The 12,390-nt window shown below is 36.0% G+C and overlaps 1 protein-coding gene across 3 annotated transcripts in view; it reads left to right on the top strand.

Moving 5' to 3' along the window:
* Positions 1-12,390, top strand: part of GRB14 (growth factor receptor bound protein 14) — a 110,371-nt gene that overhangs the window by 36,641 nt on the left and 61,340 nt on the right. The gene's annotated exons all lie outside the window — the stretch shown is intronic.

Consider the following 12,390-nt stretch of genomic DNA (forward strand, 5'->3'; position numbering starts at 1 on the left):
TTTGGTATCATTACTGTTATATTATTTTACAGTATGTTTTAAAATTTATGGATTTTGGAAAATTTCACAATTTGTTCTGCTTTCTTAGCTTTGTGTTCTTTTCATTAGAAAGGTTATATTTCTGTTGTCATTATGACTAACTGCATGAAAACCCTTAATCCTCTTATTTTTAAATTTATTTATTTTTATCGATTTTAGAGAAGAAAGGAGAGGGAGGGAGAGAGATAGAAACATCAATGATGAGATAGAATCATTGATCGGCTGTCTCCTGCATGCCCCACACTGGGGATCGAGCCTGCACCCAGGCATGTGCCCTGACTGGGAATTGAATCATGACCTCCTCGTTCTAAGGTCGATGCTCAACCACTGAGCCACGCTGGCTGGGCAATCCTTTATTTTTAAAACATTACCTATTAATCCCCTCTGAGGAGCAATAACAAAATTAATATTTTCCCTCTTCCTCCCCCTGTTTTACTAGCTAATTTTAGTATCATAAAATAATTTACTTATATTCTTCTGTGATTCATCGGTTTGAAACAATATCTTTTGATCTCAGTAACATTTTATGTTCTTCCTTCTTTAGTTTTCACCTTCTTTTTTGGGGGGGGGGATGGTTTATCATTTCTGCATTGTTAAGGCTTATGTTACTTATATTTTATTATAGCAACATAATCACTTAAGGATTTAGTTTCATAATTAGTTTCAGTGTTTATTCTCGTCCTTTTACTTTGATTTTTCAAACCATCTCTTAGATGACTACAGTTTAATCTTTTAATCAATTCCTGAAGAAGACCCATGGGAACAAGATTTTGTGTGTTTGCATATGTTCAAAACTTTTGAACATTGTCTGTTGCCTTAATGATTAATGAGTTTGGCTGGATTTAAAAATCTCATATAAATTTTCTTCCCAAAGGATTTCATGGGCATTACTCCATCTAGTGGAAATTATAACTAGTGGGGTTTACTGAAACCTGTTGAATGTTGTGGAGAAACTGCCCCCCCCCCCACCTCCTCGTACACACACTGTAAGATACTAGAGGCCCCGTGCATGGATTCATGTACATTGATAGGAAATTAATTAGAAGGTGGCTGGTGGGGCAGGACTGGGCGAGACTGGCCAAACATGCCCTGGAGCCAACCTCCCACAGTCCCTCCCCAGCTGACCGCACCTGGGGTGGTGCCAGGGCTCAAAGGATATCTGCAGAATGAGCAGGGTCCCTCCAGCTGGTGAGGTACCTCGGCCTGGCCTGCGGGGATCAGACCAAAACCAGCAGTCCCACATCCCCTGAGGGGTCCTGGAGTGTGAGAGGGCACCCTGCAAAGTTGCTGTTGTTCGGCAGCTCCTGCCTTGAGCATGTGCCCCCTAGTGATCATTGCGCATCATAGCTACTGGCCGGTCAGCTGGTCAATGGTTGGTTGGTCGGCCAGTCGCTTAGGCTTTTATATATATAGATTAGAGCTTTTTTGCCTTGATCTCCAAAGGATTTTTTAAATTTGAAGTCCAGTAACTTTACTAGGTGTCTTGTTAACTATTAAAGTGAGTTTCTCTGGGTAGCTGGGCGGCATTTTCAGTAAGTATTTTATTACAAAAAGTTTTCTTTTCTTTTCTTTTCTTTTCTTTTCTTTTCTTTTCTTTTCTTTGCTTTTCTTTGCTTTTCTTTGCTTTTCTTTTCTTTTATCTTTATATATTTATTCTTTTCATTATTTTGATTTTCTTTTGTGGAGATTCCAGTTGCATGTATTATATAGATATCCTTTACTTGTCTTTAGATCACTGTTTCTAATATTTCTTAAATTTGTAGCACTTGTCTACGGCCATACCACCCTGAACGCGCCCGATCTCGTCTGATCTCGGAAATTTGTAGCACTTTTTCTTCTCTCTTTGGCTGCTGTTCTTGTATCTGTTATCTATGTACTTCAACTCTTATTTCACTATAGATTTCAATACATAGCAATTAAATCTCTTGAACTCTGCCATCAAATGCTTCATCCCCTCTTATTATCTGTGTTTCTTATGCTTTAATTTTCTTCTTTGTATGTGAACGATATGATTTTGCTTATTTCTTTTATTCTTGGTTTAACATATGATCTTAACTTATATCTGATTGTAGGCAGTACTTTTGTTGTAAGTACCCTTTATCTGCCATTTGTTTTTCCTGTACCTTTTCGCTTTTCATTAATACTATGTTTGCATAGATTCAATCCGTTGTTACCGTTTTATTATTCATCTTTAAAGGGGGTGGGTTTTTCTTGGACTATATTTATGGGAGGATCCTGAGGAAGACAGTCATGGTAAAAAATATTTTCCTCTTATGTGTTTGAATTTTATTAAGTCTTTATTTCTTTTAAGCTAATGAGAATGGAAAAGTATTACTCTCTCTTTTGTTAATATAATGACTTCCCACTGCTACAGAGGTATGGTGTTCCCTGAAAAGATAGATTTCTGATCTGTGGTTTCTATTATTATTATTATTATTATTATTATTATTATTTGTGTGCGTGTGGGGGGTGTGTGTGGTCTATGCTCATGAGGGATATTGATGAGAAATTGGATAATATTCTGCTACCAGTGTGATTCTCATATCTTGCAGGTAAACATTAATTTTTCTCTAAGGAAGTGTTAAGAATTTTATTTTTTCTCTTTGAATTTATCACATTTTCTACTATTTTTTTTCATTCAAATTACTTAACCATCTATGTGGTAACTTTCATAAGGTCATTGAACTTCTACCTCTTCTTTTTTTATTTTTCCACTTTCTTTTTTAAAATTCTTTTTTGTAATTCATATTCTGTATGTGTTGCTCTTTGGGGATTTTTTTTCTTTTTCTTATCATTTCTTTGACTTTTTCTTTCATATTATATGAGACACTCAACTTTATCTCTCACGCTACTTATTAGTTTTTAACTTTGTTTATTATAATAATATCTTACATTATCATATTTCTATACTATTTATAATATCCAAGAATGGGGTGGTTTTTTGATTATTACTTTTACATAGCAGAACATTTTATTTTATCAGTACCATAGCACCTTGAATCTTAACTCTATCTGAGGAGTTCAGTTAGACTTTTCAAAACATTTTTTCTCCTCAAATCTTTCTCATATTTTTGGAGGGGGTTCATATTTACATTCTTTTTCAGGTTGTTTTCTTCAAATGTTTAGTGATCCTTGCGTGTCTACTATTAATGTACAATTATTTATTTAGATATATATTTTTAAATTTTCCATCTCTTGTCTCTTGGAAGTTCTGGGTTGTCTCTGTCTTTGCATTACTTTTCTCTTAAGTATTCACATAATATTTATAATGAGTTTGGATTTTCTTTAGGTATACTCTAAGTATAATTTCTTGGATCTGCTTTCATCTCATTTCTTTGATATGTAAATTTTGGCTTTAATTTCATATATCCTTCTCAACTTAATCCCAATAACTTTCTAGCTTCTAGAAATTTTTAAAATTAATGATTTACTGAAGGTAACTTTCTTATGTCCCAGCACAGTTTTTTTTTTAAAAAAGGATTTATTCTTTCTTAGCAAAATTTTTTTTCTTTTTTCTTGTCCTCTTCCTTCTGTTTCTTCTTGCATTTTAAGATTTTGGTGATATGAGGAAATATAGGCACTTGTTTTCTGACTGTGCTCTTGACCCATTCTCTGTAAAATTTTAATGAGTATTTTTCTTCTTTTTTTTTTTTTAGACCATATTCTTTTTTTTTAAAAAATATATTTTATTGATTTTTTACAGAGAGAAAGGGAGAGAGATAGAGAGTTAGAAACATCGATGAGAGAGAAACATCGATCAGCTGCCTCCTGCACATCTCCCACTGGGGATATGCCCGCAACCCAGGTACATGCCCTTGACCGGAATCGAACCTGGGACCTTTCAGTCCGCAGGCCGACGCTCTATCCACTGAGCCAAACCGGTTTCGGCATGAGTATTTTTCTTAAGAAAACCTTGAAGTGTCTGAAAGCTGAAGAGCTTAGACAAAATGTTTATATTTGTATAGCCTATACTTTAAAAAATTGTAACTTATTTTGTAAGCTTATATTCAGGAAAATGTAATGACTTTTGTATGCACTTGACTACCTGATCCTACTATTATCCTTGTTATCTCTGAACTCTTGACTTCTTTCTAATCTGGTAGTACAGATTTCTCTCTCTTTGGCCCATTTAAGCCTTTCTGTTTTCCTTGCTTCTAGTTACCATTCTGAGAAATAACACAGTTCATCTTCAACACTGAGGTAAAATTCACAACCTATCAAATATTGTTGCCTTCAAGGACAAAGTTAAAGTCTTCAGCATGACTCTTCTTGCCTGGTCACGCCCTCCATGTTCTTCCAGACTCATCTTTGTATACTTTTCCTTTACCTGGAATTGCACATATTCTTGAAATGTATGTCTTCCTGGGGAATTTGTCTACTACCTCATGGTGAAGTTCAACTCTTTCTCTTTTGTGGTTCCAGAACTTAACATATTGGTATAATTATTTTTAACTGTTGATCTGCCCTCCTGCTGACAATAATTCCTTGGTAGGTAGCATAATGCTCCTAGAAAAATATCAGGTAGAAAGCATATTTTTATTTTTATTGTTTTTAATATGTTTTTATTGATTTCAGAAAGGAAGGGTAAGGGAGAGAGAGATAGAAACTTCAATGATGAGAGAGAATCATTGATCACCTGCTTCCTGCACGCCCACCAGTAGGGATTGAGCCCGCAACCCTGGGCATGTATTCTGACCAGAAACTGAATCGTGATATCTTGGTTCATAGATTGATGCTCAACCACAAATCCATGCAGGCCAGGCACATGGGCATTTAAAAAATACTTGAATGAACTATGGATTGCTAATACTTACCATCACTTGAGCTTATTAAGTCATTCAGTGATTTCTTTGAAAGAAGAAATTTAAAAAATATATATATTTTTATTGATTTCAGAGAGGAAGGTAGAGGAAGAGAGAGAGAGAGAGAGAGAGAGAGAGAGAGAGAGAGAGAGAGAGAGACATCAATGATGAGAGGGAATCATTGATCGGCTACTTTGCAACCTGGCATGTGCCCTTGACCGGAATCAAACCCGGGGCCCTTCAGTCCTCAGGTTGACGCTCTACCCACTGAGCCAAACCAGCTAGGGCAAAAGAAGAAATTTTTTATAAGCATTCACATCAATGAGAAATCCTGTCAGAAGGAAATAGCTATCAAAATGGAGGGGAAAATAGGATAGAGGTAGATCAGATCAAACTTATCAGGTATGAAGACCAACACCATGTCCTCTACCTAGGGGAAGTGAGGGGTCTTAGTGGAGTAAGTTGAGCAGGTACTGAGTTTAGATATAAGATTTAGACTGTCAATTACTATATCAAAATATTTTAAGATTTTTATGAAACTCGTGTTCTCAGGATGAGTTAAACTTAGTGCTCACTCTACTGACTACTAGCAGAACTATGTCAGATAGCAAAAGAATATCCAAATGTTCCTGTGAAGAAGACTGTGTGCTTTCATTCAGAATAAATTATAAGGCCAGCAATTGTTAAGACGAGAAAGGAGTCTTGTTTGCTATGTAACCAGAGTGACTAATCTTTCCACATTGATTGTGCGTGAACATAATGCCTACTGTGTACAGAGAGAACACTCTACAGAGGAAATTGGAGACTAGGTCCAGACTGTAAGGTTTAATTTTTTTTTTTGTTAGGTTAAAAATAGGGCATATGAAAGGATTTGTTGGCTATCAAAGTAGTGTATTAAAAAGTACAGAGCATGACATGAAAAATGGAAAAGTTCAAGCCTTAAAAAGAGTCCAAAACAAAGGAATGCTATAATTCCAGATGGAAGAATGGCTTCTTGGAGGGGTGAGTTTTAATGAGTCTTTGAGGGAGATAATGGACCTGGATAGGAAATGCTCTATAAAAACAACAACAACACTTTTCTGTTTTAAAGCTTTTTTTTTCTTTTCTATATCAAGCCACCAGGTAAATAGTATCATGGTTAAAGAGAAGTTAGACATGTCCTACCCTCAAGGAGCCTACATTTCAAATGATATAAGTGCATACATAGCCCTGGCAAGTTTGCTCAGTGGTTAGGCGTCGGCCCATGGACCAAAGGGTCATGGGTTTGATTCCCAGTCAAGGGCATGTCCCTCAGTTGCAGGTTCCCCAGTCTCAGTAGGGGTACGGGAAGGAGGCAAACAATCGATGTGTCTCTCTCCTGCTGATATTTTCTCTCCTCTTCCTCCTCCTCCCTCCCTTCCATTCGCTCTAGAAATCAATGGAAAAATATCCTCTGGTGAGGAAAAGAAAAAAAATAATAAAGTGCATACACATAGGAAACAGTAGCTGAAGCTTGGCTAACCTAGTGTATTATAAAGGGTAAAGAGACAGTATGGAAAAGTTGGATATAGTTTGGATCTGTAAAATGGGATTAAATAATACCTGCTTGACAAGTGTGTTAGAATAAAATGAAATAACACGTAAAGTGTCTCACTGTCTCACTTGATAGGCAATTGATGTGCACGCTGTCTCTCTCTCCTGTTCTACTTCTCAATTCCAAGGTAGCTTGTGGGGTAAGGGGGAAAGAAGAGATGCTTGAAGGATGCATGATGAATGAAACTGTCCGAAGGGGTGTGGCTTGTCTTGGGCCTTGAAAGATTGTGGGGTTTAGTGAGTGAACATACATACAAAGAAATAGGAATACAGAATGCGCTTTTGGGAGCTCCAACAAGCTTTTATTAATATTAAGTGGTAGAGGTGATTTGTAAGGCAGGCTTGGAACCTGGAGGCTTGGAACCTGGAGGTTGGCTGTGCTTATATAGCATTCTTCTTCTGCTCAGATCCCAGTGTTTCCAATACTCGGACTAATTGCTTACGTGTCACCATGTGTCAGCTTCATAGTAAATAGGAATCAGAAGTTGATCACCTTTGGGTTCCACATAGCAAATGGCATAATAGGTTATACATAGTAAGGCCCTCCATACATATTTATGCAGTTAGTAAAATAAACACTTAGGCACATCAGAAACAAGGGCTGTTGAGTATTATGTGCTGATATTATATCAAATTCTGTAGCACAGTGTGAGAGAGAATAGTGTTGGGTGGAATAGTAGAGTGTCTTGGAGATGGCCAAATGCTATTTTCACCTTGGCTTATTGGCTTATGTATCTTATGAACTTGAGCAAGTTCTTGTTCAATATGTACTTTTATCTGAGCCCATTTCTTAGTTGTCTGCTCTTCTGACCTTAGTTTCATCATCTATTGAATAACGAATGCCTCTCTCATGAAGTTGTGAAGATAAAGTGAAAACTAGCTCAGTGCCTGGCTGATATTGGGTGCTCACATAAATATTATTAATGAGCATCATAATTTTTATTTTTGTTATTATTAATTCACATTGAAACCTTCTTATGCACTTTTGTGGTGGCAAAATTCACAGTTGTTCTATTAAAATATTGAGCAAAAATTGAAATGATGGACAGTACTATTCTATAGTGCTTCATTATTAACCCTGCTACATTAAGTTCAAAATGATGTTATGTCAAAATTTCACTTTTGGAAATAAAGACCTGTGAAAATCTAAGGAGAGTGCATCTTAGACCCAATACTGCGATAGGAATTCACAGAGTGTTTTTCAGCACCTGCCTGGGGCTCTTCCAGGCCATACACTAACTTGATTTCCTTGATCCTCACAGCAGTTCCAAAATTGTTGGCCATAGCTTTTTATCCTCATTTTTTGCAGCAGCTGAGGGAATGAAGGCTCAGGTGACAGCTTAGTGATTGTGAAAGTCATTTATAGTCGTGATAAAAAAGTTAAATGTTGAATCAGTGTCTACAATAACTAGGAAGTGAGATAAAGCAGGGTCATTATGAACACCGAGGAAGGCTTACTGAACAATGAGGCTGTTTATATTGTTTGGATGTCATCTCATTAGTCTTTCAGCCTGTTGACTATGAAAAGTATATGTGAGTTTTTCAGATAGATACCGTTTCGGTAACATCGAGTCACAGAATGTCACATTTTGCTCTTTGTGATTTTCACTGAAAATTTATGAGCTAGTGTTCCAAAGAGATGACATCACACATCAGCAGCTAGTTGTCTGTAATGTTTTTTAAGCCCTTATAGAGCAGGTATGCTGCATAATAAATAATTACAGACATAACTATGGACATTGTTTTGACTTGAGGGATTCAGTTTAGTGTTTTAAAAGCTCCATAGTGTGATATAAAATAGCAACTCTGATTTCCACATACCCAGTTTCAAACTTTGGAGTCAGCTTTGAGAACCTCACTCTGTATCCACATCAGTTATAAAATTCTGCATATTCTTGTCCCCTTATCACATTTCAAACAAAATGCCATTTCCTTCTTGAGGCCTGCCATGATCTTACTTCTCCTACCTTGGCGCACTCCTGGTATTTGGTATTTAATCACTATTAGACTTACCTGTCCCCTCCTGAGGGTGATTTTTAAAAAAAACCCTATATTTCATGTCCCTTGGCCTTCCTATGCCCTCTTTCGAAAAGTATCTATTTAGGTCCAGCGCCCATTTTTTGATTGGGTTGTTTATTTCCTTTTGTTAAGTTGTATGAGTTCCCTATAAATGTTGGAGATTAAACCCTTATCGGTGATAACTTTGGCAAATATGTTCTCCAAGGCAGTGGGCTTTCTTGTTTTGTTGATGGTTTCTTTTGCTGTACAGAAGCTTTTTATTTTGATCTAGTCCCATTTGTTTATTTTCTCTTTAGTTTCCATTGCCCTCGGAGTTGTATCAGTAAAGATATTGCTTTGGCATATTTCTGAGATTTTACTGCCTATGGATTCCTCTAATATTTTTATGGTTTCCCGTCTTATGTTTAAGTTCATTATCCATTTTGAGTTTATTTTTTGTGTATGGTGTAAGTTGGTGGTCTGGTGCAGCCACTGTGGAGAACAGTATGGAGTTTCCTCAAAAAACTAAAAATGGAACTCCCATTTGACCCAGTGATCCCACTTCTAGGAATATATCCCAAGAAACTGGAAACACCAATCAGAAAGGATATATGCACCCCTATGTTCATAGCAGCACAATTTACCATAGCTAAGATTTGGAAACAGCCTAAGTGCCCATCAGCAGATGAGTGATTAAAAAAACAGTGGTACATCTACACAATGGAATACTATGCTGCAGTAAAAAAGAAGGAATTCTTACCATTTGCAATAGCATGGATGGAACTCAAGAGCATTATGCTAAGCGAAATAAGCCAATCAGAGAAAGATAAATATCACATGATCTGGCTCATTTGTGGGATATAATGAACAACATAAACTGATGAACAAAAACAGATCCAGAGACAGAAGCATCTATCAGACTGTCAAACCTCAGAGGAAAGGTAGAGGAGGACGGGGGTAAGGGGGAGAGATCAAGCAAAGGACTTGTGTACATGCATATAAGCCTAACCAATGGACACAGACACCAGGGGGGTGAGGGCATGAGTGGGGGTGAGGTGGGGGGGCAATGGGGAAATAAGGACACATGTAATACCTTAATCAATAAATAAAATAAAATTAAATTAAAAATAAAAAACGAACTATAAACAAATAATCTCTATTCTACTATGAGGCAGTGACCATACCTTATTCATCAAGTGTTTTTACTGCCTGACTCAGTGCCTGGCACATTGTGGGCACTTCGTTTCATGCATTAGTAGATGAACTGCTTTGATTCTGTTGGAACCCCATTTTTGAAATTGGAGATCATACTTCTTTGTAATAATCAAAGGCTAAATGGAACAAAGAAGATAGGAAAAACCAAATATAGGTAAAAAACTTGAAAGTATGTGGTTACTGTGGGCTTTGTCATTGTTGGCCTGACAAAAAGGTTAAACTAGAATCTTTTGGTTCACAAATGGTATCTTTGCTCCCAGTAATAGTAGATTTTTGTTGTTATGTAGTTTTATTTTTAAAGACCATGACAAATTTAACTAGATAAGGATTAAATGAATGCCCCCAAACTAGATCTGTTTGTGACATTTTTCTTTATTTCACATTAAAAAACATTCTTTTCAATCACAGTTTACATTTAATAGTGTTGTGTATTAGTTTCAAAATACTGTATAGCAGCATAGTGGTGAGAAACCATATACTTAAAAAAGTGTTCTCCCTTATATTTCCCAGCACCACACATAGTTATTACAGTATTACTGACTATATTCTCTGTGCTGTACTTCACATCCCCATGACTATTCTGTAACTACCAATCTTCACTTCTCAGTCCCTTCATCTTTTTCACCCATTCTCCCAACTCCCCTTCTGGAAACCATCAGCCTGTTATCTGTAGCTATGAGTTTGTTTCTGTTTGGTTTGTTCACTTATATTCTTCAGATTCTACATATGAGTGAAATCATATGATATTTGTCTTTCTTTGACTGATTTATTTCACTTAACACAATACCCTTTAGGTCCATCCACGCTGTCACAAATGGTAAGATTTCATTCTTTATTATGGCCAAGTCATATTCCATTGTATATATGTACCATACTTTTTTTAATTCACTCATCTATTGATGAGCACTTGGGTTGCTTACATAGCTCGGCTATCATAAATAACGCTACAGTGAACATAGGGGTGCATATATTCTTTCAAATTAGTGTTTTGGGTTACTTTGGATAAATCCCCAGAAGTGGAATTGCTGGATCACAAGACAGTTTCATTTTTAATTTTTTGAGGAACCTCCACAGTGGTTGCACCAATCTGCATTCCCACTAACAGTGCACAAAGGTTCTCTTTTTTCCACATTCTCTCTAGCACTTATTGTTTGCTGACTATTTGATGATAGCCATTATAATAGGTGTGAGGTGATGGCTCATTGTGGTTTTGATTTGCACTTCTCTGATGATTCGTGATGTTGAGCATCTTTTCGTATATCTATTGACCATCTGTATGTCCTCTTTGGAGAAATGTTTATTCAGGTATTTTTCCCATATTTTAATTGGATTGTTTGTTTGTTTGTTTTTTTGTGTTGAGTTGCATGAGTTCTTTATAAATTTTGGATATTAACCCTTTCTTAGATGTATCATTGGTGAATGTCCTCTTATTCAGTGGGTTCTCTTTTCATTTTGTTGATGGTTTCCTTTACTGTGCATAACCTTTTCCATTTGATGCAGTCCCATTTGTTTAAATCTATTAAGATTTTATTCTTGTGTATGGTATAAGGTGGTGGTCTCTTTTTTTGGCATATATTTGTCCAATTTTTCCAACACCATTTATTGGATAGTCTGTGTTTACCCCATTGTATGTTTTTGCCTTCTTTGTCAAATATTAATTGACCATAAGGGCATGAGCTTATTTCTGGGCTCTCTAATCTGTTTTATTGATCTATGTCTGTTTTTATGCCAGTACCTTGCTGTTTTGATTACTATAGCCTTGTAATATGGTTTGTTATCTGATAGAGTATTTCTCCAACTTTGTTCTTTTTTCTCAAGATTGTGTGTTTTGTGATTTCATATACATTTTTGGATTATTTGTTCTAGTTCTGTGAAATATACCTTTGGTGCTTTGATAGGAGTTGCACTAAATTTATAGATTACTTTTGCTAGTATGGACATTTTAACAATGTTAATTTTTCTTATTCATGAGCTTTCATTTATTTGTATTTCCTTCATTTTCTTTCTTCAGTGTCTTATAACTTTCTGAGTACAGTCTTTTACCTCCTTGGTTAAATTTATTTCTAGGTATTTTATTTTATTTTTTGATGCAATTATAAATGGGACTTTTTCTTTAGTTTTTCCTTCTGATGGTTTTTTTTTTATTGGTTACATCTGTGACTTGTTATATCAGGTGAATTTTATTCCCCCTAGATACCATTGTGAGGAATTATAGGTTTTGAAAATCAAAGTAGGAAACCCTAGAGTTTGTGAAGAGTGTAGTGTTCCTCTTTCTTCCTTTCTTTTTTAATTGAGGAATATGAGATCACCATGCACATAAAACACACCCAAGTAAGTGTAAGGCAGTAAAGTGAACCCTGACTAAAAGCAATCTGGATAATGAAGTGGAAAGTTTGTGTCTGAGTTGCCGAGAATCTTTCATTTTGTCTGTGACTACAACAATTACGTTGTGTTCTAGGAATTAAGAGGAGTTCTTCATGATGAAGGCAGGGGGTTCTTCCATGTGTTATGGTTGAAGAGCACTGAGTAGGTGCTAATTGAAGGATCAGTTCAGGAGAAATTTTATAATTATAAAAACTCAGATTACCTTTGATCATTTTTAGTGTTTCTCTTACTTTTTATTTAGATATTACAGAATTTTTTTCTTGTCAGAGAGCAATGTTTAGTTTTGACCCTCCTGCAACTCTCAAAAGCATAGAATACAATTTTTAGTTATTGTAAGAAAAAAGGCAAGATGATCATTAAAATGTTGGTATTGCTTTGA

This window comes from Myotis myotis, unplaced genomic scaffold, assembly GCF_014108235.1.
Source record: "Myotis myotis isolate mMyoMyo1 unplaced genomic scaffold, mMyoMyo1.p scaffold_m19_p_8, whole genome shotgun sequence".
NCBI lineage: Eukaryota > Metazoa > Chordata > Mammalia > Chiroptera > Vespertilionidae > Myotis > Myotis myotis.